A 26,417-nucleotide genomic window follows, 5' to 3' on the forward strand; every position below is an offset into this window, starting at 1 on the left:
TAAAAGGGAGGAAGTGCAAGCGGAATGAAAAAAAATTAACGCGGGCTCTTTCCGCGCATTATTTCCTTTTTTATATTTATTATTTGAAAGGCGCGCGAGTCCGTTTCTCACGGTCGAATGGGCATCGGCTTATCAGATGGAACTAAATAGTGGTCAGTCAGGACTAATCAGGCAAAACGCACGTGTGCCGCCTAGTAGCTTCTCAGGTGGATTGACGAATTAAGAATCAAACTGCATGACTTCCTCTGGCGACGTGCAGCCCGCATCCTCTCGCCACCGTCTTTTAAATAATTTACTTTGCACTTGTCTCGCGCGCTCGCTCGCTTCAGATCGATTAATTCCAACAGTTGTAAATTATTTACACCAGCACCAGTATGATTGGGCTTTTAACGAGCGCTTTTATACGGTTGCGAAACTTAAAAGGTATTTATTATAGACGCCGCGCGGTGTTGTCGTTAAAAAGTCTCATAGAGTCTATAACGCTCTTTTTTATATGCAAACAACTTTTATCTCACGCTTCTCAAGATAAAATTAATGTGGTAAGTGGACAATAAATTTCTACTGAAATAAATACGGTACATTTATTTTAGTTTTTTGAATTACAGAGGAAAATTTCGAATATGACAAAATATTGGTGAAACAGACAAACAATTTTTTTATTTATAGTAATAACTTTTAGAATTTTCAGAGATTTAAATCTGAGAATAAATATGCTCTAGCTGTTTCATAACTTGAATTTTCAGCAGCAATTTGATTGGAGTAAAACTATCTGAACATTTCTCAATTACGATATTAATTTTTAAATATATATTTTAAAGGTAATATTTACAAGCGACGCTTACTGACAAAAATGTGATGCAAGATGCAATGTTAATTATATCATGGTCATTCGCACTGATTCGCACAAATCATAATTTAAAGAAAACGGACTTTTTGTTATATTTATAGTGCAAATTTAATAAATCAATTTAAATCACACCAAATAAAAAAAAATTGTTAAATACTTTAAATAACAAATATTAAAAAATGGTAAAAGTTGAAAAAATATGAAAGTAAATTATTTTTTTTATTTCAATGTCAAAAGTTTGTATCATTTATATTGATTTAATGGCCAACAACAATGCTTATTATAGCATTCTGTTCTACAATATTTAAATTGTAATTCCTTACAAAAATTTGGGCACACGCATCGATATAAATTTTAAGTTGTAAACAATTTAGGAGTAATTAATTTGAAAACTCTTGATTATAAATTGAATTTTATAAAAAAAAAAACTCATGATACTTAGGACCAAAAACTCGAAATCCTCTCAAGAGAATCACGACTTGATTAATCACAGTCGGCAGGCAGGTGTTTTTCGAAGAAATCCGCAAGAATTTCGCCCTAGCAAGCTCCGAATTGGGTCACTCTACGTGAGTACCCGTCGCTCTCTCGGAGGCAGAGAGATCCTTTTAATTCGCGCGAGCTTTGGCACGACGCAAGGCCCACACACACCTGCAAGCGCCCGCCGATAATTGAGCCGCGGGCAACTCACCTGACACCGGCACTATTTATCGAAATGCGCACCGGCCGCGGTCACGACGCACAAAAATACATAGAGCGGAATTTCTGCACAAGTGCTGGATTTTGCGTTGCGAAATAAAGAGGGACGTGCAATCATTATTATTGTGTCTGACGGGCCAGCTCGCGAGCAACCCGATCACCCGTGGCGTTTCTCCGCCTCGGGCTCCTCTCTCAAGATATAATATAGAGTGCCGCGTTTTATGACTCGGTGCGCACATCACTCAATTGCTCACTTAATTTGTACTTAGCAGGCTTGGGTGCGTTGCCCAATCAGGCAGAATGATTGCAAATATAGACACTGCTCCGGTACAGTAAAAAACTCGTTATTTCGTGATTTATATTGGATTATATAGGGGATTCTTCAAAATATTCAATGCAATTTGAAAACGTATATTATTTCTTAATAGGATCAAATTGAAGAATTATTATCATTTTTTTTTTCTTTATAGATATTGGCTTGTCATTTTAAAAAAAAAAAAAAAATAAATAAATAAATAACATGCAAATGTGATTAGTTTTAGAAAAGTGTAATTTCAGCAGGATGAGTTTTGTTTGACCAATTGATATTGTATATTACTTGGAAATTGCACCGCTGAGAATGAAGTCAGTGATTTAATCCAAGTATATAGGTTATTTCATAGACGAAACTTTTTGAAAAGAACAAAAATGAGTGATGCAATGCTCAAAAGTTTTAATTGTTAAATCAACAATTGTAAGTTCTGAAAATTTTATTTACAATCAACAAATTTTAATTTTACTTCAAATTACAAATAATATGATGCAACAAGATTCTTTCCGGTTTTTCTCTTTTTAATATTATTAAGCAAACAATCAAATCAATTGCATGTGCTCGTTTGTTTGAAGACTCTAAATTTACAGCAATGTTTGCTGTAAATTTCATTTTTCATCTTATTTTATTTTTATTGTGAAATTTTATTTTAAATTTATAAGAAACTCATTTTATCTCTTTTATGCGACATTGATTGTAATTGGAGGGAGGAACATCATTTTCGAATGTGACTGCGGACATAGATTTTTTTTATGCGTCTGGGGCGCAAACGGAGAAAAGGTGATCAAGATCGAGAGGGAAGCAAACACGAAAATAGTCACGCCTCGCAAGTGGGAGTTTTCGAGGGCTTTTGATTAACAAGAAGAGAGATTGTGATCGTGGCCGATCCGTGCGCTCTCTCATTAAACTTTCCGTCCCGCGAACAATGGCGCATAGGTGGAGGATTTTGTTGACATCACTCCAGCACGAGTGCACAAATAAATAAACAAAGTGATTTGCATAAAACATAGCCCCGGCCGGCGGTAGCGGAGGCCTTCGACTTTTTAATGAGGGAATAAAATAGCGATGCGGTGCCCCAAGAGAGTGAGTGAAGCCGCGCGGCGTGTGCGGCGCTTTGCTGTTGGCCGTGTCGGAATTTACATTTGCAAAAGACCCTGCGACAAAACAACGAGCGTGTCGATCGCTGAAGTCCCATGGTGCATGTCAACTTATCCGACGGTGTATCTTTCGTTAATTCAATAGTAAATTTTGCTAAAGAAACACGATCCCAAGGAGAGGGTTCATTAAGAGAGGAATAGATGTAAATAAGTTTCATTTAAATTTAATATTCAAATCCGTTTATTTTTATATTCATTAGAGAGTAAGAAGTAAGATTGCAATATCAAATGTCTAGTCTAAATACTTTTCTTTAAATTTATTAAACTTTCATACTTTTATATTTTAAAGTGATAAATTGTTCCATAATTAATTTTTTATTTCCTTTTGAATTTAATTTAATGGTATTTTTAAATGGATTAAATCTTTGATAATTATATTATGTTTTTAACTGAGCAGAGAGGTATTATTATTACATTATTATACATTAATTATTTATCATTAGTTTTTAATCAGAAATTTATCATAATTTTCGCTCCTAGAAATTATGAAAAGGCTTAACAATTAGTTCAAAAACTAGTTATCATGACAAATTTATGATTACAGGTTCAATATAAATTACAATTTGTTTACAAAATACAGCAAATGTTCCACGCAGAATTAGTTAAATTTTAAGGTGAAAATGGAAAAAACTGGAAAGAAACAAAAAATATTTATAAAAAAGGATAAAAACTAAAAGAAAAATTAAGAGTAATTATAATTCCACGTTATTATTGAAATGTCAAAAGTATTTCATAAGTAAAATTTTTAATATTTTGTTTTATACTTATTTGTTCAGTTTTGAATTGCATAAGGCAACACAACAAAATTTATTATTATAGAAAAATCTCATCAGAGTTTTAATTTTCTATTACCTTGCAGACCGAAAAGAAAAAATAATCAAGTTCCACGTGTCCAAGATTTATAATTAATGCCGTCAAGAGAGATTGCGTTTTATTTTTCTATTAAGCGGCGGCTCTATTAAACTTTCCACATAAAACGCGCTCTTTTTTTTGTAAATAATCAGAGAGGAGCCGTCACCCTTCTCTATCCCTTAATTTTGATTGAATTCATTAAAAATTCAATTAGCGTACATAGTTCATCTTGCCATGGGTCGAGGCTGCGCATAGAAAAGGCCTCGGCGTGCATGCACGTGATGGGCGTCGCCGTCAAAAACAATAAACCGCCGGGCGCGCGCATTAAATAAATAATTAGCAGACGATGACTTGGTGATAAAAAGAGCAAATTGCACATGCATGATTTCTGGCCCCTAGATATGTAGCCCGAGAGAAAGAAACCAAACCTTCTTCTCTCATTGTTTTTTCGTATATGTGGTTGGGCGGTGCAAATATTAATAAGAGCAGGAGTGCCGCTTTCATCTTGATGCCTTCGCGCGCCGCAGCACGGTTTTCCACTCATCAAGCTGATATTCGCCGCATTTCTTGGCGGATTGCGTTTCACGATTGCGGCGGGCAGGGTCGGAAATTAAAGCGCGCGCCGCACGAGCAGTTTTTTTTTTCGATCTGTGTGGCCCTTGCTTGCTCCTCTTTCCCCAGAGAGAAAGATCAAGGTTTTGGTTTCTGCTCTCGCTGACATCACACAAGAACATCTCACATTATTTTCAAAAATAAAAAGCACATCATGATAACATTAATTTTAATTAAACTGATAATGCACAGTTAGATTGTTGGCAACAAAAAAATCTAATAAAATTTTTTTAATATTTTGCTTTGGGGATATTATTTGCATTTTTTGTGTATTCGGAAAATCTCGAAATTAGAAAAACGTGGAAGCAAATAAAACAGAATTAGGTCTGGGATATTATTTGTGATTTCAATTTCAACTCACTTGAAAGCTGTCTAAGAGGATAAAAATTGCAACCTCGATTAAATTTCCAACAAAATAATTATGTAATATTATGCAAAAGAACGCAAAAGAAGTAAAAAATATTTTTTTGTAAACAAAGGATGAGGTAATTTTTTGATGGATCAACGATAAGTTAAAAATATTAATATCATTCTCTATTACCTATGTTAGGAAAGAAAAGAAAATCAAGGGGGATATTATCAAAAAGATATTTAAGGATAAAAATAATTTGATTCAAGCATTGAACTTAATTTTCGCTTATCCTCACTGATTAAAATATAAAAACAATAATAGGAAGAGTTCAAAAATTAGACGTAGGATAAGTTTTTAAAGATGTCGAGTCTATGAGGAGCGCAATCATATCATTTATAAAATTTTTTAAACTTTGATTTTTAACATACATTTTTGAATGGATCTTTACTGGAAGTTAAACAAAGAAAAATATTAAAATATATACATTATATTGTAAACAAAATATAAATATTAAGAATAATTAATAAATGATGCAAAATTGTTTAAAAAATTATTTAAAATAAAAATACATTAACAATTTTTAAAAATTGTGTACATAATATATCTTAAAATGTTTTCGAATTGCCTACATTATGACCATTTAAATTGTTTTCTACATTTTAAAATGGCATTATACTTGAACATTTTTTAACGCAGTATATAATTAACTACCTCATTTGTCCTCTCTTATTAATGCAAAATACTATTAAAAGCACTATATATATGTTTTTACATACATAATAAAACAATAAATATCAGTCAAAGGAGATAAAAGTTAGCCATTCATTAACACATGAAAATTCCATTTATATATGGAGAGTCCAAACCAATTATTTTGTACACACCTAAATTGATATTTCATCTTTTTCTTGTGGTTTCGCAACAAGTCAGAGTGTATTAATATCTCAAGCATGCTTTTGAAATCAATCCGCACCACACGGATCATCACGCCCTTGCATTTTGCAGGATTCGCCATAGCTGTACAATCAAGAAGTGTCAAGTTGAAATGTTATCACCCGAGTGAAAATTTATAAAGAAAAAACTACCTCCGAGTAATCCGAAGACCGCAAACTGACCCTCCGCAAAAACGAAGCCTTACACTATTGAAGACTAATCGATGGGAGACAAAAAGCCAGACAGTGTGTAATAAAAAAAAAATCAATTTTCCACTGAAACCGAAACCATGACCTGCCTATCGCGAACCGCGTTAAGATCTTCGGACAGCGTGGAGGCGCCGAGTTTCGCGTACGTGTGTGGTCTCGTTTCGGCAGCTGACGCGCGGTGGAAGTAATAGTACTTTTCATGTTATTACTGCAGCCATAGGGTGGTGTATTCGCCGAGGCGTAATCTATCCGAGGACCATTAGGGGCACGCAAGCCTCGTTACTCACATGTGTAGAGATTCGAGGAGCTGATGGCCTTTCGGGTCCTAGGTCAACCCGAAAACTATTCCTTCGGCTCAGGAGCAAAGCAGCACATACTGGCGCCTTCATTTTGACTAATCTGCTCATTGGAATGGGGAAAAGTTTCATTTAAAAAAAGAAAACTTTGAATTTTATCAAATTACATTTAATTTTATTAAAATTCATATGGGTATACAAAGGATCTAATGTTTATTAAGAAATAAATTTTGGCTTAATTTAACAACTCTTATCTCAAAACTGCTATTAAGATATTATTTAATAATAATTAATTATTTGAAAATGTTTCAAAGCAGACGCAAACTTGTGATATCACACAATATAAAATTTGCTGGGAAAAACTGGTTGACAAGCGGCAATTATATTTCAAAATTTTAACAGCAGAATTTATTTTAGAAAAATAAAGTATAGAACAAAACAGTTTGAAATTAAAACATAAATAAAAAAATCTTTGATAACAAAGACAAAAATATTAAATTAATAATTTTTTAAGTAATTTCAAAAAATTAAAAAGTTAAAGCAAAATAACTAGTTATGTATTGTTTGGTTAATTATTATTTAAGCTTGCTTACAAAAATTTGCGTCTTTAAAGCTCTCTATACTCTTACAATTTTAAGAGATGAATATTTTTTGTTGTTCAATATTTCATTTGCCCTCCACCCTCGCATCCGCCAAATGCACTTGTCTGCGCTTTGGACAAAAAAAAATTGAGAAATACGACGTCAGTATAATAAAATATTATGTAAAAAACGAAAGGGTTGCCTTGTGCGAGAGGGTTGGGACGCAGGCAGGGTGTTGTTCGAAAGAGATACGGGCGATTAATAACCAACGTCTGGTGCGTCTTGAGGCACTTATCAGGGCGGAAGCTCACGACTTGTGCACGCACCCACCAAAAACATTCAGAATAAACAAAGATCATTAACGGCGGAAAAGATAATTTGGTAAGAGAGAAAAAATAAATTTCGTCTGGTCCGTCAGGGACATCAATCATGGCGCTGAGGTTTGGGGTGGAAATTTTCCTGTGTCTCGCAAAGACGTGGCTTTAATTTCTTTTTAACTGTGATTAATGACTTAATATTGGGCACATTCGGTGAAAAATGGACGTTGAAAACGAGAAGCAGGTGAAATTTGGGGTTGCTTTCAGGGTGACGAATGATGGATCTCGTTGGGGATAATATTTCATCTGAACAAATTTCAAGCGCAGAAAATCCTAACAAGGGGAAGAAAACAATTTCGCTGTTTTAAGGGTTTTCTCATATAAAAGAAGATAAAAATTTAATAATTTACAGGAATTGTAAAATTTGATTTTAAATCATTTGGCTTGATAAGAAAAAAAATTAAGTTTTTGTGAATGAAGTTCCATCTTTTTTAAACTTTAGGCTAGAACTTAAATCGAGATAATCATTTTTTTCCAATTGACTTAAATATAACTGGATTGATTTCCATGCAAACTATATTGAAACTGATATTTAAACCTTTTCAATAATTATATAAGGTAGGAATAATTTGATTGAATTTAATTGCTAACTATATAATGTTTTTGCAATTAAAAATTCTTGGAATGTTGACTGATTGTGAAATGTACTCCGAACTGCTGCAAATCACCATCTCAACTCGTACGATTGCGCAAAATTAAAATCAACTATGAGAAATCCCACTCGCGCAGGTTCTCCTCCCTGATGAGAGCTTCGGTTTTTCTTATCTCGCAATTTTCATCAAAAGGCGCGCAGCTTCTCTCTCTCTCTTGTGAAAATGAAAATCGTGTTTCGAGCACGCGGGCACCCATTTAAGTGGTGTTTACACATTCTGCTGAGTAGTCGGTGCGCGCTCGATGCCGAGAAGACGATACCACTTTTCGAACGAAAAGACCAACATGAAAAAGCAACGCCCGCCTCCCACGCTCCTCGGCCGTTTTTTCTTCCGAGGCAGAAAACGAGCACCTGCACTTGTGTTTGTCCAAAAGGGCGGGCGGATCCGCCGCCGCCGCCACCAAATATTATATTTATTAAGCTCACCAAATATAAATACAAAGTACCCTCAAACAAATTCCTCGGCGCTGAGGGAATCAAAGATGCTCTCAGGATTTGTCTCTCCTCCGTTTTGTATAAATGATTTTTAACAAAAAAAGAGAGGGATATATTATTTCATTATTTGCTTTTCTCTCCAAACCGACTCGCTCCTTCACTCGCGCGTCTCAATTTCCCTGCCGCATCAGATAAATTCCTTATTTAGGAGGATGTATTCGGAGGTGACTTATCGAGAAGAATTCACGTTATTTGAGAGGTGCAAACATTAAACGTGGGGAAATGTATCTTTCCATGACCGCATTTTGCTTACTGGAAACGGTGGAAATCAACGGCTGCCACCGTCCCTTGTTTGCATTGGAAGCAGTTCAATCGTTTTTTATTAACATCGGCAAAACAAACAAAAAATTAATAAAATGAATTAAATAAAACGGATAGTTTTAAAATGCAAAAGAATGGACATTGAAGTTTGTCCTCAATTTAAATTCTCATTTCATGCAAAGATTTCATTACATATAGATCGGTTTAACCTGGTCAAAGAAAAAGTGAAAATAACTTATTGTCTCTATCTATTTTGGAGGGAGGGAGGGGGAATCTTGCATTGGAAAAATTAAACTTAAAAAAACCTTTTGAGATCATGTAATTTTTTTTTCTTTCAATATATTAGTGTCAAAAGTTAACATGAATAACGTTTTCGAAACAACTTAGCAATTCGCAATGTTTTTCTTGTATCAAATGGCTATATGGTCATGGCAATTATTAATTTGATGTTCTCCTTATCAAAGAGCAACTTTCCTCGCAGCGAAATAAACCTTTAGATTGATGGAGTGTAATAAAAGCCTTTGCGAAGGCTGCACCTGGTGTACCGCTCGAAAAATCTTGCTTCTCCTTCTCCAGTCGTTCGATCAAAAGAGGGACCACCCTTCGTGACCCGGCGCGCGGCAAAACAGATTGAGGCTGTTAAATCGCGACACGGCTGGGCGTTTATCAGACGCAAATTAATAAACGCCGAGCGACGAGAAGGCATTTTCCGCGCCTCTTTACATCGCAGGCAGCGCGTTAATACTAATGACACTTTTCACTTTGCCACTTGTAAGATGCCTACACAATGAAAACGGCCATATCTCACCGCGCGTGAGGGCTTTTTGGGTGGCGCGGCGGCCGACGAAACACGCCGCTGATAAAACGAATCTCGTGTCGCTGAGCCTGAAAGTTGCGTGTCGCTCTTAGACAATGGGCAAATAAATATTACCCGCGACCAACAGCAACGCTTTTCTTATTTCTCTTTCTTCCCAAATACTCACCGAGAGAGCGACGCTTCATCACTCATTTTTCTCACCACGCGCGCGCACCTGGGCCGGGTTTAATTGTGTGAGTTTGTGCAATTGGCGTCATGAGCTGTGTTTTTACTGACACTCATTGTTGGCCAGTTTTTATTCTTGTATAATACTTATTGCGCTCTCGGTGTGAAATGCACCCGCCTCTATGTCAAATGTGCTGGATTTTTACCCTCTCTTGAGCGTGCATTATTGTGTACTTAGCCATTGAACGGCAAATAATAATGTTTGCCAACATTATTATGCAAATCACCCGGTGGCGCGGTTCGAGCCGAGCGAAAACTGGATTTTCACAATTTAGTCGTCAGGAGAGGAATTTCGACGTGCTAATTTTTAAAACCAGCATTTATGCTTTCAAAACTTAAAATAAAACAGTTGAAATTGTTGAATATTTTTAAAGCATTTAATAAATCAAAACTTTTAATCCCAACACAAGTATTAACAATAAGAATTTGATGCTGATTTTTTTTTTGTGAAATAGGCATTCATTGAGTAATTTTCTGCTAAACAAAAGAGTTTAAAAAGAAGTATAATCAACTTATTTCAGAGGAAAAATCAGACTGGAAGAATAATGTTGACACTAAAACCTTTGAAACATTTCAGAGAAAATCAGTTATCAAAAAGTCAATTTCGACAAAAACAACTTTCGCAGTATTTCAAAAAATTATTTTGGATAACACATATTGGAAGAGAAAAAATTAAAAATTTTGATCTACATTTGGAATAACCACAAATTATTACAGAGATATTTTTCGGTATAATTATATAATATGGTGATGTATGGTCATTGAAATCAGCTTACAAATAATTCAAGAGAAATAATTTTAGTGTATAAGAACTATTAAATCCAGAGAAAATAAAAATTGAAATGAAATTCCAGCAAAAGCATTTAATGTTTGCTTAAAAGAAATATAGAGCACACAAGTTATTTAACAATTTGGCAAGTATTTTTTTTTTTTAATATTCCTTGCATTAAGAAGTGACATGTAAAACACGTGCTATATAACTAAAAAATAAAATTAATAAACTATGAAAAAACAAATTATAATTTATCTTAAATTAAATAATCATTGAAAAAATAATATTAAACATTATTCATTTTTAAACATAAAGCTGTTGAGATAAAAAATAATCAATTACTTGTCTCTACACAAATTACCACTTTTTCAATTGCGGAAAACAAGCCCTCGCTGTCTTTTAAGTTATTTTTCTCATTAAGACAAAAAATAAGGTTTCAATTGAAAAGTGGCATTAATGACTGCAGTTTTAATACAAACGTTGCTTCAAAGGACCACATAAGCTTTGAAAATCAATGGCTGTCAGTTTTCTTTATCTTTTTTTTTATTGTGCAGTATTTATTTCAAATAAAAAACATTCCATTTACGATCAATTTTTGTACTTGTGTCTTTTGCAATCAATTTGGAGAATTTCTGGTGGTCATTTATCATCTCAAAATTAAAGAGAGGAAAATCCATTAGCAGACGTCTTGTTGCACATCGCGCGCATGATTTATATCGCAGTTAATTCCGCGAAAAGGCGGATTTGCGAGAGACGCAAACAATGTACAAAAATTTTATATATATTTACTTTAATTGTGTCATTGTTGTTGGCGATTAACTTGAAAAAGAAATCCACTCTCTCTCTCTCTTGAGATCGCCCACGTCGAACATTTTTGCAACGGACAATGTCGCATTAATCATCATCCACCGGTTAAATCCGCGTGTAATTGTCACCTTCCCACAAACGGAGAAATTATTTATGTGCGAAATTAAAAAACGCAAAATGGAGAGGGAGGGAGAAGAAAATAAGAGTTTCGCAGCTGCCGGCGATCTTTCTTGTTTCGCAACAAAAACGAAGCGGATTTGCACGAAACACGCGAATAAATTACTTCGAGTCGCATGTCGTGCTCGATAAATAGTGGGATTACTGATATTATTTTTCTTTACAAGACATGCGGCGTGATTATTTTCTCTCTCAATCTGTGTGGTCATCTCGTGCGCGCAAATGAGTCTCAAAGGCTTTTCATAACTTTGTTAAAAAACATGACGTGTTTGGAATAATCTACGTGTGAGGTATCATTAATTAACCCATTATGAGCCGGAGAAATACATAATTTTATATCTCGGACGAGAGACGACGTTTCTCGTTCCATAATGCACGCCGGCGGCCTGGCGATTTTTCCCATTAGGTTTTTTTTAATAATATAATAGCGGCGCATCTGTGCACAAGGCGAGTCTGGCACGACAGCAGCACGTTAATTTGAATAATTCATTAATCATGCTGCTACTTATTGTGATCAAGCCTCTCTCCAGCAGCCGTTTGCATAAATTAAGGAGCATCTCACGGCAGACTTTGAATGGTCAACGTTTGAGAAGAGATCTTGAAACGAGATTAATCTCTCGCGAGGCAGCTTCCCTGTTTTATATTTGAGAGATGAAAATTAACTAATATCATTATTAGGTCGAATTATGAATTGGTTCGTGATCTTTACTGAAAATTATATACCTATCAAAAGATTATATCGTCGGCGTGCATCAAATTAATCAAAATATCATTTTTAGTTTCAAGAAGTGTTTATTGGGTTCAAAAATTAGGGCAACTATGCCCCATACATGAACTCATCCAAATAAATGACAAAACAAAAATTTTAAAACAAGAGAGAGAGAAAACATTAATATTGCTCAAAACGGCTCAAAATATTGCTTTTTCAGTGCTTTTATACCTGTCGAAGTGCCAAGTCGTATTTAATTATCAAGAATAAAATATTTTTATATATAAAATAATAAATTATTTAAAATCATCCCTAATTAATGCAAAATTCAAGAAGTTCTGCGAACAATTTAAATATAATATGGCTCAGTGAGTTGCTCGGCCGCCGTCAATGCTCAGCCTGAGGGTCTTTGTGGTAATGGAGAGTGTCTGTGGAATGCGAATATTTCGGCTCGACTCTCCGGGAATTCGGCAGGTATGCGGCGCGAGCTGCACTCCGGAGTTTTGCCACGTTTCGTCCGAGCCAGCACGAGCTGGAAGTGGCGAATGCCTGCGTTTCATTGCAAGTCCTTGGTGGCACGGCCGGGGCAAGATCGCAAGGGGCCCATGCGAGCAGCTAGGAAGCCCCCGACCCCCGAACAGGGGTCAGGTTGGTTGTGAAGCAAAAAAATGTGCCAAGGGTGCACGCTCGACTACGGCAAGAGATTAACGATTAACCTAATAATAACCTAATCTAACAATAAGATCACGATCACGGGTGTCATAAGATAAAAAATTAATTATTAAATAAAATCAAAATTAATTTTAAAATGACAAAACGCGTTTCATTAAATCCACGCGAAGTTATTATTGCCATGGTTTTTGTTTTCGGCACTGATTTCCCTTTTTTCATCCTTTAATTTCGGAACCAAAAATTCAATTTTTATATAATCTACCTTACTTTAATGAAATAGAATTGCGACCAATCAGACCAATTTTAAAGCAAAACTTACCTAGCTATAAAAATCTGCAATGATTTGAAGCACGTCTTACTCCTCAATAATCTCTGCACCCAGTTGCAAAATTGTCACGTGGTGAAAATGAGGATGCACTTCTTTTTCGGGCTTCAAAGACTTCAGAGTCAATTTTTTGAACTCACTTCCGAATCACTATTGGTTTTCAAACTTAAAAGTCTCACTCTGAATCTGATTTCAGCCAAAAATTGGCCAAAAGTCCAAAACTAAAATCGTGCCGGTGCACCTGATAAAGTTTGTTTACTGAAAAAAAAACATGTGGGCGATAGAGACGCCGCGAGCGGCAGCGCCAGGAGTTATTTTTTTTGCAAAGAAAAGATTTTGGCGGATTTTGTGTGTAGATTTGCTTTTTCACAAAAGTGAAACCATGTTACATTTTCAATTAGTTTATTGTATCTTCAAAAAAAGCAATTAAAAAATTTCGAAACTTCATATAAAATTCAAAACGTAAAGAAAAAATTTTAAGTTAAAGTTGCTCTTGCCGTAAAAATCTCTCTCTTTCTCTATCCAATTAAATCAAAAATAAATGAAAAACTAAAATTAATATTCAAATTATCTGCAGACAAACCGGTCACTGCAACAAGTATGTAATCTTTTTTTCGTTTTCTTTTTTCTTTACTTTCTATGTTTCTTGCATTTTGTCAAAAAAAAATTAATTATTTAGAATAGATATTAATATTTTGGTAGCTTTTGAACACTTTTGAACGTTAAAGTTTCACACATTTGTTAATTGTAAATTTTGACGAAGTAAAATGATTGGAAGCAATTATTTTAATAAAAATATTTTGATTTAAATTAATGACTAATTATTACAAAAATATTTATCTTGCAAATAATACATTATTTTTATCAATATGTAATAAAACAATTATTAAACTGAATACTAGAAAAAACCGTTTGTAAGTTTTAATAATTCAAGGTTTGGGCGCAAAATATTAATAAATAGGCAGTTGAAATTATTTTGTGTAACTCTTAAAGATCAATATTCCAAAATGAGAATATATAAAAAATAAACTCACTCCTTATTTGAGGTTCCATATAAACGATCTGTTGGTGCACAGACTGCACAGCTACGTGCTAGGTTCTCTTTATGTATTTACCTTTATCAAAGTTTTGTATTTAGTTTCTGTTTGTTGTGTCCAAACCACCTAGTGGGCCAACGTGCTCTTTGTCCGAGCAGGCGAGCGTGTGGCCTGCCAGTTTTGATAATAACATAATGACGGAAGAAGCGTGATGCCAGCAGAATCGCCGCCGCTTGACATTTCGGAGAGAAACTTCAGGCAGCAGCTTGGCGGGTGAGAGATGATGCCACCTCGCTCGCAGGTCAGACCCCCGTCGGAGCTTTTTTCCCTGCGTATGTCCCCGGCTATAAATCTTTTTGGGCTATCTTAATAATCGCCCTCACTTGCGCACTGTCACGTTTTCGGCTCCGACAAAAATTATTGGTTTTTTGAGGTCATTTTTAAACAAAATTATCCAAAATTTCACAAAACCCCGCGAGGAGACTCTGATTTATCGCAATTTGTACAGCTGTTAATAAAATTATTCATGCAAAAGGTGAGACCGGGCCATAAAAATAATTCACTCGGGAGGGATCAACAATGAAAATTTCGTATGATTTCTTCATAAAGCTGATTTATTTCCCGTGGCGAGGAGAATTGCCCACACGTGGATGTATAAACTTGTGAGAAAAGTACGAAAATCAAATTTGTTACATTCTCGTATATCTCGGGGAGATTTATATTGGGGTAACCTTTGGCCCAAACTATGCACACAGGTGGTTTTCCATATATTTTACTCTCTCGTAAAATGCCAAGATGGTATACAGACGCTCCGGATGCGCAGAATTTATTATTTATAAACCCCATCGAAATAACGAGCGGTGCGGAAAGATTCGAGGGATGAAATGAATTAAAATGTCACGCACCCTTTGGTAGTAAAACGCACCCCGGCTTAAGAAAAACAAGCCGTGCGCATTATTATATATTTCCTTCTCCGTCACTTCTTCTTTTATCACAACAATAAAATTGTGACCCCCATTAAAATTTTAGCTTTATTCCGGCTGAGAAGGAAGCGCAATATGGCGAGAAAATTTTATGTCCAAAACTTTTACTGCTCTGACCCTTTTAATGGGCGCATCCGCCGCGTCAGACTGAATCAAGATTATCTCTCTCCGCAATTTATATAAATCTCTATTATCACCTGCTGAGTGCTCTAAAATGCTCCGCACTAATTTTAGGTGCGATATTTGTCCAGATCGTAAAATCGTAAGTTGAGGTTTGAGTAAGAGATTTTTTGCTCTGCTGCCTGACCAGAGCGTTTTGTGTTTGCTTTACTTTGCCGCGGATGGATTTATCTTTCCTCACCCCAGCTTGACTTTTAGGGGTGCACATATGTGCCACATGCACTTTAAACCATCCCTGCTTTTGACAAAAGCCATACCGAGAATCTTAAACGGCGCTCGGTCGGGATCCAATTTCGAGAGAGAACACGCGGCCAATTTTTTCTTCTGCTGGAACTAATTTTCAACTAATAACCGCCGGGGGTGTGCATACTTGACATTTGAAAAAGATTCAGGTTTTTTGGCAACTGCTAAAAAGTGATAAGTGATTTAAAGGGTGGACTGGAGTTTGAATCAGGGTGAATTATGGTGACGCTTTCTGTTTACTTACAAATGAAAAACCAGAAACATGTTCACGATGAAAAATTTATGAAATACAAGAGGGAGCAGACACGATATTTGAGGCTTTTGAATTTCTAAAATATATAAAAATCTCGTGATGAAAATACTTTTACATTACATACATTATAATTATACATATATTACATTATTTGTTAAAAATCCATTACATTTACAAGTTTATATCACATAAATATAAACAATGACTGTGAAAAATGTGGAATGAAAATTGGATTGTATCATTTTAGTGAATGCCGTAAAAATGTAAGTTAAAAAAATGTAAGTTAAAAAAAAATTAAGTTTGTCTGAAGCTGCTCGTAAGATAGATAAGTAATATATTGTATTGTATAAAATGTATTTCTTCTCCTGTTAAGTCATACACATGTTGTATTCAATAAAATTTTCTAATCTAATCTAATTTATAAAAAAAAAATTGAACATTTTATTAAAGTTTTTAGTTTGATTAAGTGGAATATACATAATTTTTTCTGTTTTCTATGTAGAAAAATGTGCGTATTGTCTCATTTTTGTGTTGTAAAATTTGTTCTGCTTTTGTGGAAATAAAAAAATTTGCTAATTCCTTTTATTTTAAGTGATTTTAAGGTATATCTAGAATGATAAAAAAATTACTTGCTTTTAAAATAAGATTTTTAATATTGAAAATCAATTCTTAAATACAGTTGTTAAAAATTTAAATTAAACTCATTTTAACGTGTATACACTACCATGATGTAATGCAAATATTCATTTTTTCACTTTAAATCTTATTGATTTTTTTTGTACCCTATTGATATTGAGATTTGCAACGTCAGATTACATAATGAAAACTTAATAATAGTATTGATCGATGTGTTTTGCAAGAGAGATGATATAGGTACCAAATAATCGTAAAAAATATTAAAATTTTCAGTGACTTTTGAAGTTTTACAATTCAGAACAAATTTTTTATAGGTCACTGACCTTCTCAACTCTGCTGTGCCAAACAACGCGGAATGCTGGGCACTCAGGCGAACTGACTTGTGTCGTGAGTCGCAAAAAGAATTGCCATCAGTTTAATTTTGCTGAGCAGCAGGTTTCGCGTCTCTCGTCCGTGTCCCATATGCTGTGCAGCGAATTTTTCTCTTTTCTCTCAGGAGAGGGCGAGTGTCCAGCTCACCGCATTAAGCAGCCATTCAGGCAGAAGCATTGTGTTTTAAAATGCAGCACAATAGGTGCTACGCGAATAAGCGATAACCGCGCCTGACAAGTCACGCTGATTTAATCAAAGGGGGATTTTGCGACCTGAAATCTGATCGGCCGTCTCTCGGCACGACGGACGCGCCATAGCAAGGATGGAGAGCAGCGCGTAAATATATAAATGAAAAAGGAAACTGCTCGGCGAATTCGATCTCTTCTGTAAAATAATACTGCCTGTTGGGCACATTTTTTTCAACTCTCTTGCATCGACCGTCCATCCACTCAAGCATATCGGGTGTGGAAGCGTTTTAATCGCCGCGGCAAGATGAATTAATTATGAATGAGGACTGCTGGCGTATTGAGAATGTGTGTATTTTATTTTAAATTTCAAAAAAGAAATATATATGAGAGAGAACTTGATACAATTCATATGCCTGCTTTGCTTTTCAGTGATAAGATTAAATATGAAGATTAAAATTCTTGAACATTAATCAAAACAATTTTGCTTTAATTTTGAAATTTTTGTTGGAATTATTGAACAACATAAATCGCATTTAATATTTACAGATTAATAGCATTAAAGTAGATGTTTTTGGGCTTATAAAAATTAGATGTAACAATTAATGTGTACTTCATCAAAACAATTACATGTATTTAGAATCTCTGATAAGAAATGAACAGATAGAACATTACAAAACTATTGATTATTTAATAAATAAAAAGTTATTCCCATCTACAGCTAGCGTTTATCGTTTTTTTTTATGAGTAGGAATAGAAAAGCAGCTTTTAGGTGGTAAAAAAAACTTGCTAAATCCACGACATTTATTCTCATGAAAAATTTGCAGACGCCATGCACTCTAGCCATGAAGGGGGACATCACTACAGCTCCCAAGTTAAATTATGCTCATTCAAGACGCCTTGCAAAGTGTTGGAAAACTGTACCGCGGTACTGTCCTCCAAAGCAAGTCATTTAGTTGCAAATTGTGTTTATTGATCTATCACAAAGGCAATTGCTGCCCATAACGGGATACATCATTTATACATTCAAAATTATACAAGTTAATATAATTGAGAGAAAAGATGATAATTTTACATACAAATTTTTACATAACAAAATACAAAACAAAAAGAAAAATTAACAGTAATAAAGTTCTTTGGACATTTTTTTTTTCTTTTTCTGGATGCTGAAAGCTTGCATTTAGATGACTGCCTGATACTTCCGAATGCCGCTTTCTTTGTTCTTTTTTTGCTCTTACTCCTGGCAAAAAACTGCAGCTCAAATTATGTTTAGTAAACAGGCTTTATTTTCGTCTTTGATTTATTAATCTGATATGTGATTTATATCAATCCATTTTATGTTAAGTCATTTTTGATGTTAAAATGTTTTGTGACGAATAAAAATAAACTGTTCAAGAAAAACTTCAATATATATTATGTGATAAAACTTTCAGATGAAATTTGTATTGCCATCGCGAAAATTGAAAATCTGTGATAAATTAGATCAAATAACTATTTTATTCAATACAATTCAATATACCCAAAGAAAATTTTTTATAATTACTCTCAAATGTTTTGAAACAGATGGACACTAACTACCAAAGATCCAATAAATAATGTTTTTAGTGTACATAAAAAAAATTAAAAGAAAACACCTTTCTGCAAAAATCTTCACAATCAGTATACTTGGATAAGAATAAATAAATAATCATCTGCGAAGGTGCATTATGAGAACTAAATTTTTCCTAAATTGATTTTCCCATTGAATTCAGATAATGTGACATAAAGTGGATCACTGTCAGCCGTCAACATAAACAATTTTCCCAATTTACGCCCCGACTATACACACTTCACGTCAAGCTGCACATCTGCTAAATGATACGTCATTAGGTCTGTAGCAGAGGAAATAGTGGCTCGGAATTGCTTCCTCGCTCTCGCCCTGAAAAGGGCCATCGCTGCAGGGCTGCCTTTTGTGTTAAAAAAGTTTTTCTTCTTGGGCTGGCGTGCGCGTCTCTCCATCTATATGTCTTTTTAATGGTGGTTTTTGACGAGTTCAGAAAAGCAAAGCGTCCACCGCAGCTGCACAAACCAATTTCTGTATCAGAGCAACAATGGCAATCGCCCCCGCGGTCACACAGCGCAGAACAGCGTGAGCCCACTTTTTGACTTTGTCTATTCAAACAGATTTTTCAGACGCCGACCTCGTTTTCACGCACATGCTTTACAATCTGTGCACCTCATGTTACCACATCTTCTTTTCCCGTGTCTTTCTTGACCATTCGGAGAAAAAATTGTCCCAGCATCTTGAGAGTAATAAGATTTTTTTTAGATTCCCATCGACTGTTGTTTTTTTCAACGCTGATGATTCTCTCACACTTTTGGTACATTTGATTCCCATGCAAGCAGCATCTTGCCAGATTTGTATCACTGCTCTTTACGTCAGGTGGACATGAAGGCTTCGTTCTCTTCTTCAAACGAATTTCGTGACCACAGGGATGAGAATGATCTCACGGGAATGCATGCGCGCCGTGAATGAGTAAAAACACGATGGAAGTGTAATTATTTCCCTCTCGTAAACGTTTTTGCCCCGCCGCAAAATGCTGCAATATTGAGAAAAGCTCCGGTTCTCACTATACGGTTGGCCGTAAAAACTGTTAAATAAAATTTTCACTTAAAATCTCCAAAATGAATTTTTAGTGCATATAATTGTAAATATAAAAATTAAATAATTATATTTTTTATTTATTAAATTATTTAATTTATTACATCCTGAAATTCATCCCATTTTTTGTTTATCTCCAGAACCAAACGCGATGAACTATATCCAAATATCAGAGTTTATGTTCTTTCGCAATTGAAAAATCGCATTCAAGTTATAATTGAAGAAGATGATGAAATAATGAAATAATGATTTTTCTTCAGATTTAATCAATTTTAACTCGCTCAAAAAAGTTCCAATTCATTCCATTTTCTCTGCTTATTCCTAGGTCAAAGAGGGAAATAAAGTTATAAAACAGGAATTATTTATAAATCGTAATTCATGTATCTATACTTTCTATAAAATTAAACTTCAAAATTATTATTGAAGTAAATAACAGAAATAAATGATGAAATTTGATATTTTCAGATACAACTGTTTTAAAACTCACCAACTCACCGAGGGTCAAATTCATCTTTGATAAGTTTGTTTTATTCTATAAATATTTTAGCATCTGTGGTTAGGACATTAATTTAAAAAAAATCAATTTCTAGGCGTATCCAGTCACCGCAAACGTTTCAGAGATTGAATATCATTTTGAGGTATACTTCTAAATTATCAAAATAACAATAGACAAAAATATTTATTGAAACATTTATTTACCTAAATAATAGATTTTTGTAGTTTTGGTTTTATTCATGTGGTTTTTGAAAAAATTTCTTGCCATAAAATATAATAAAATGTTGAACCACTAAAAAATTTAATAAATGTTGAACCAAACTTGAATTTGAAATTAATTTGTAAGAAACATGTTCAAATTCAATTAAACAAAATAAAATATTAATTACGCTACACATTATATAAAATGAAGTAGAGAATAAAGGGGCGAATTAATAAATTTATCTTTCTGTATATTTATGCCAGAGGAAGCTCAGTGTCAGATGAGTTGCTCCTTATTATGAAATTCAGTTATCGCTGAATCCGAAGTAAGTCAGTGTGTGTCGAGTTTGTTTACGTTTCCTTCGGCGAGGATGAAAGAAAGAGTTGTATTGAGAGCTAAAGATGAAGTCAGGAAGCTGGATCGTATTTAACGCTGAGTTGGACCACGTTTTCTCAGCAGCGGCGCGGCGTGCGTGGGCCAAACAGAGTGAAATTACAAGCACACATATTTGATATCCGACCACTATCTCTAGCTCGTCTAACGCATGAGCTAAGCAGGCTTCTTCGGCAGGCGTCGTAAAGGATGGCGCGTTTCTTTATTTTTATGTGCGTGTCCTTGCGCGATATGAAATATGGCTGCACGGTCTTTTTTATATATTGATCTCGGGAAAAGCCGCGCGCGTTTTGTATAAATGTGTATATCAGCAGAGAGCTCCTATATCATAAATTTCGTCTGCACACACACAGATAAAGCCGCCAGCGTGCTGTCTTCGCCCGAGCCGCGTGAGCACCATGAGAGCTCTCGTGGTTTCTCCTTTGATATCAAACCGCACTATCTCAATATTTATTTAATTTGCTGCGCGGCTGCTGGGCTCTAGCTGGGAAACGAGCCATATTTTTCATCTTGGAAATTTATGTCAAAGTTGCCTGAAGAAAAATTTTAAGGAATGTATAATTTATTTAAAAAATTTAATATTTTATAATGCACTTTTTGAAGCAGAAATTAATTTTTGATACTTTTTAATTGACTGGAGAAATTATAGAATTAAGAGAGAATAACTTACTTTTTAATAAAATAAAGAAAATTCAAATTTAAGACAAAGAATTTGATTATAATTTCAACGATATTTAAAAAAATTGCTGTAAGATTTTCATTTATTTTATTTTTTCTTTGCAAAAAAATTACACTATATAACATTCAATGATTAAGTTTTGGAATCAGAGCTAACTGTTTAATAATATTTTTTATTATTTTCAGTTAATTGTCATTGCATAATTTATGACTAAATTGACATCATGAAACTTAATATGATTTTTTTAAGATAATAAAATTTTAAATAACACAAAAATTTACAATGAAGATATTGAAAACATGCAATTTAAATTTTAAACACACTTCAACATTTCTTGTTTGTGCTTTTCCTTTTATAGTTCACCAACGAATGATCAGTTTAATACTTCTATAATACATTGCAAAAAAGTATACTGGAATGCAAAATTACTATAACGTTGCTATACAGTGCAATTTATTTATTTTTTTTTCTCCGTGAACACACACATTTATGATACAATGTGCAACATTTTGTCCGATGGAATCCCAATATGACCTTCCAAGCCCTTCTAATGAAGCCGTTCTTGCGCGTGTGATCTTGATTTGTTCCGATTATGCAGCCTTTTAATGGCAAGTTGCAATTATTTATTACATACATTAACCACGCGCACTCGCTCGTGTCCATTCATTGAGTATGGTAAACAGAACGCAACTGTGACATAACATAATTATATCTAGTTTTCCACTCGCCTTCTTTACGGTGTGACAACTTTTTCTTTTATAGCCATGAGATAATTAAGCCGAGATGAAAAATGTTTTTTAATAACTCGGCATGCGAATGTGTGCATAATTTATCAAGAATAGACTTCTCCGTCGCACGCGAGTTCTATTTAATTCAACCTTAATGTTATTTTTCCATATAATATACGCGTGAGGCCGTAAGCGGTCTAATTATCGTATTTAAAAAAAATGCTTTCAATGGAAAACCATGAGATTGTATTTGTTTCCACGAGTGCCCGGCTTCTGGTTGAGCAATGATAAAATGCAAGTGTGTATGCGAATAAAAATAAAGAAAAATAGAATTTGAAGTTGTCATTCTCAATGTGGGTTGAAGATAAATTTTTTAATGTTTTTTGTCCTACTTTTAAATTTTCAGTAAGGGGCTCCATCCGCATGGAATATGAGAAATATTTTAAGAAATATTTGCAAAAATCAAATCATAAGTTATTTGAATTTCATTTATTTAATTGCTTTATTTACTCTAAACATTATTGAGGGAAGGAATTTTGTTCAATGAAACATCAACAGATTTAATAATATAATTGAAAAACTTTTAAATTAATTTTGAAAATTAATTAATCTAATTTTTTCCGGCCGACTTTTGAGGTCTCAAAAGGGACTCATTATGGTGATTGAGAGTTGAGACACTATACTTATAAATTATTATCGTCTTTCTCTGAATTGTGAACAATATTCATTGATAAGAATTATTTTTTACAGAAGAAAAGGCTGTCGGCAATATTAATTGAGCCGTGATATTTTATTTTCCTAATCAAAATGACTAAAAAACCTACAAAGGAATTTGAGTTGATTTAAAATGAAATTTACCATAAAATAATTTAAAACCTTTACTTTGACGCTCTTCCGCAGAAAATAAACTTTCAGTTATTAAATGCAAACACATTTGAAAGAGAAAAGTTACTTAACAAGTGGATCGAGAGACGAGCAGCTGCAGGTGTTGGTCAAGCAATTATTTTCATATACGCAGCGCCAAAAGAATGAAAGCAGGTTTCAAGTCAAGCATATTATCAGCATAAAAAATGAGATGCTTTATATTTGCACGCGTGGTGTGCTGCATTAATTAAATGACTTTGTATGTATATTAAACGGCCAGTTTGACTTGCAGACGAATAAATTTAACAGTCCGCTATCTTTGTTTTATGGATTAAAGTGTTAAGTGAGAGGAAAATAATTATTTTAATCATGCGTGACCGTCTTTTGTACTTAAATTCGTCAATGTCAACAGTTAAAGTATAATTGTTTTTTGGTTGTTAATAACTCAGCTAAGTACTTTGACGTTGATTGAAGAGTGTGGTAATGACAAAAATTAATCCTCTTTTTATGTCATGCTCAATATTTTGAGTTGAAATTTTAATTCACAACTTCCGTCTTAATGCTATAAATTTTAATTGCCACAAAATTAGTTTTTTGTTATCTCCATTGAAATTTTTCGAACGTATAAGAATGCTTCCTGTTTCACTTACTCAAACAATTCAATTTCGTCTTGTGCCCAATGAAGCAATTTCTCTTTTCTATATGTAGGCAATCAAAATTTGTCATGCTCGAAGAATAAAAAAGCTCCCAAGATAGAGCAGCTGAGAATGAAAATGTAAGAAACACACCAAGCACGAATTGAAAGGCAATCAAAACGCATTCACACGAGAGCAAATTTCACAACTGCTTTCGGTGTTCGTCTTTTCTCATCTCGCCAGAGCGCAACATAAGTACAGTCCGGCTGCAGCTTTTTATCCCACGCAATAAAAGGACAAGGCTACTGGAAACAATTTTTATTCAGTGCGCCGAGCGCGGCAGAGCCTCTTTTTCGGTCAAAACATAGGTGAACCATAAATTTATTTATAAAGGCCGCGAGAGAAAAGAAGAATATAAGGAGAGCGTCTCCTTTTTCCGAGCGCTGCGGCCCAATCAGGCCGACCAATATTGTTGTTATATCAATCATGCATGCTGCAAATTGAATAGATCGGCTTAACAAGGGCATGATAGAGATATTTTCTGTGTACAACAACACAAAATAGCAGCGGGGCCGCGCTCGTTCTCTCGTCTTGCGGACACAAATAAATAATGCATTCAAAAGATCAGCATTTATCCCCGGAGATGTTTGGCAAATGGATTTTTCAGATCATCCCTCACATGCGTTCAAAGCAATTTGTTTGATTGTTTGTGATTTTGTTAAAGCGCAAGAAATGCCTTGTGTTGAAAATCGCCTCTGGGCAGATCATCTCCTGCTTACAAAATTCAGCACTGTATTCAACTGCAGGAATTAAAATCTTTTTTTATTTATTGGATTTTGCGAATACCAAAATTTACTCCATAAGATGGTATTTATTATGAGAGTCCAACTGAATAATTAATTACATTTTATTAGTTTATTGATTCCTTATTTTGGCTTTCCATTAGAAAAAAATTTAACAGGCAATTTATTTGTCAATTTTATTTTTTTTAAGGAGAAATCTCTTCACATTTATTTATTTGTCTTTAATTCAAAGCAATTGCCTTTGAGATAGATCAACAACACAATTGTCAAGTAAAAGCAGCTATATACCTGCTTTGTAATCAAGGACAATAGAAAATCTATCTTCCTTGTCTGCATTATCCATATATTAAACATAATGTTATGCAATAGCAAATTAATTTCATCGGAATCTTTTTTGAGCTAAGAAAATAGTTCAATATGCTGTATCAATCCACGACATACAAAATGTACTATCGCTTTTTCTTTACGATGCGGCATGAACACGATTCCTGTCATTTTTTTTTTTTTTTTTTTTTAATTTTTATTTAAGATATTACAAAACTTGACCCTCAAACACAAGGTCTGCCCAAAAACGAAATTCGTGTCAGTAATTTTCCAAGCGTGATATAAATTTTACAAGCCCGAAATTTACAACCCTTGTGAAATCGGCGTCTTTTCATAACAATGTCCCTCCAACAACGCACCCTCGAATAATAAGCTTCCCAACAGGGGAAGGATCAAATCTTGGGGGCCGCCGCGGAATCCTCATAAATGTGCATGCACGCGGGTACGCGTGTCTTCTTTGGACGGCGGTGCCTCTCTTTTCTCCCTCTCAAGGCCTCGGCTCGTTTGAGGGGATGAAATGGACGCGACCCTCTCCAGCGGGAGGCAATAACCTCTGCCAGCTTCAAAGAGACAGCCGAGATTGATTTGGGGAAATAATATATCAGATAACACACACGCCAGCCAGCAACTTTCAAGACCAGAATGTCTTGTCAGCGTACGTGTAATGTTATCAAATGCGGAGATTTCAACGCTTGCAGCTAACATTTATTTACGTGACTTTTTATCGGCAAAAGATCTCCCGAGCACACAAGAAATAAAATAATAGATATTATATTTCTGGATTTTCTCGAATCGCATTAAATTAATTAAACTGATAAATCATCAATCAAACGGAAGATATCTTTTGTGCGAGCTTCACAATAAATTAATGGTCGAAAGCAAGACAACCGTTATTTCAATACACCTGCAGATTTATCCCGAGAGAAAGAAAGAGCTGCTCTTTTCCTTTTTGTTTTCCGAGGGAGGGTTATTGAGTTTCACAAACGCCGTGGTGCAGACAAGAGGGTCAGATTTCAAACTACAGTTATTAATTTACCTGCACGGCGATGAAGTGTATGATTAAGGGGCAAACAAAACGCCATTTATTATTTCACAATATGTGTGTGTGCTGATGGGGCGGCGATAATTTGGAAAGGCGTCGAGTTACATTCGATTATTTGCCTTTCGAATGTGGTGCTGACTGAATGAGAGACGCGGTGAATTCGTTTTTTATTTGGATTTGGCGGTGTCGAATGAACAAAATGTTGCAAGCAACAAAGGGCGTCAAGAATCAAGACGTTTTCAATTAATGAAGGGAGATAACTACCGATAGCAAAATTTCGTCCCACGATGGAAAGGGTTATCAAACTTAAAAATGCGGAAATTGTGCAGGTAGAATTAATTCTAATTCCATCATTGAGAAAAACTTAAAAATTTAGATCAACATTGAAGAATTAACGTTGCAATTTAAAAGTTATTTAAAAATAAAACCATTCTCTAAAAAATCTTATATATTTAAAAATATAAAATTTTTATTTTTATTTTAATCATTGTTTCTAACATCATTGATTTTTTGCGATTTTTTGTTTAAAGGAAGTGACTGTAGGGGGGGGGGGGGGAATGCGCAATTTGCATAAAAATTGTAGTACAT

At 34.5% G+C, this 26,417-nt stretch overlaps 1 protein-coding gene across 6 annotated transcripts in view; it reads right to left on the bottom strand.

The window, feature by feature from the left end:
- The window catches only part of LOC132197685 (transcription factor HES-1-B-like), a 201,888-nt gene that overhangs the window by 106,957 nt on the left and 68,514 nt on the right, over window positions 1-26,417 (bottom strand). For 3 of the 6 annotated variants that reach the window (XM_059621141.1, XM_059621137.1, XM_059621138.1), the window contains exon 1: window positions 13,129-13,389. The exons of the other annotated variants lie outside the window; for them this stretch is intronic. The gene's annotated coding sequence lies outside the window, so the exon portion shown is untranslated. Of the gene's footprint in view, window positions 1-13,128; window positions 13,390-26,417 lie in introns of those variants that run through there. 6 annotated transcript variants of the gene reach the window in all.

The sequence above is a fragment of the Neocloeon triangulifer genome, unplaced genomic scaffold (genome assembly GCF_031216515.1).
Source record: "Neocloeon triangulifer isolate White Clay Creek 2 clone unplaced genomic scaffold, ASM3121651v1 ptg000012l, whole genome shotgun sequence".
In the NCBI taxonomy this organism is placed as follows: domain Eukaryota; kingdom Metazoa; phylum Arthropoda; class Insecta; order Ephemeroptera; family Baetidae; genus Neocloeon; species Neocloeon triangulifer.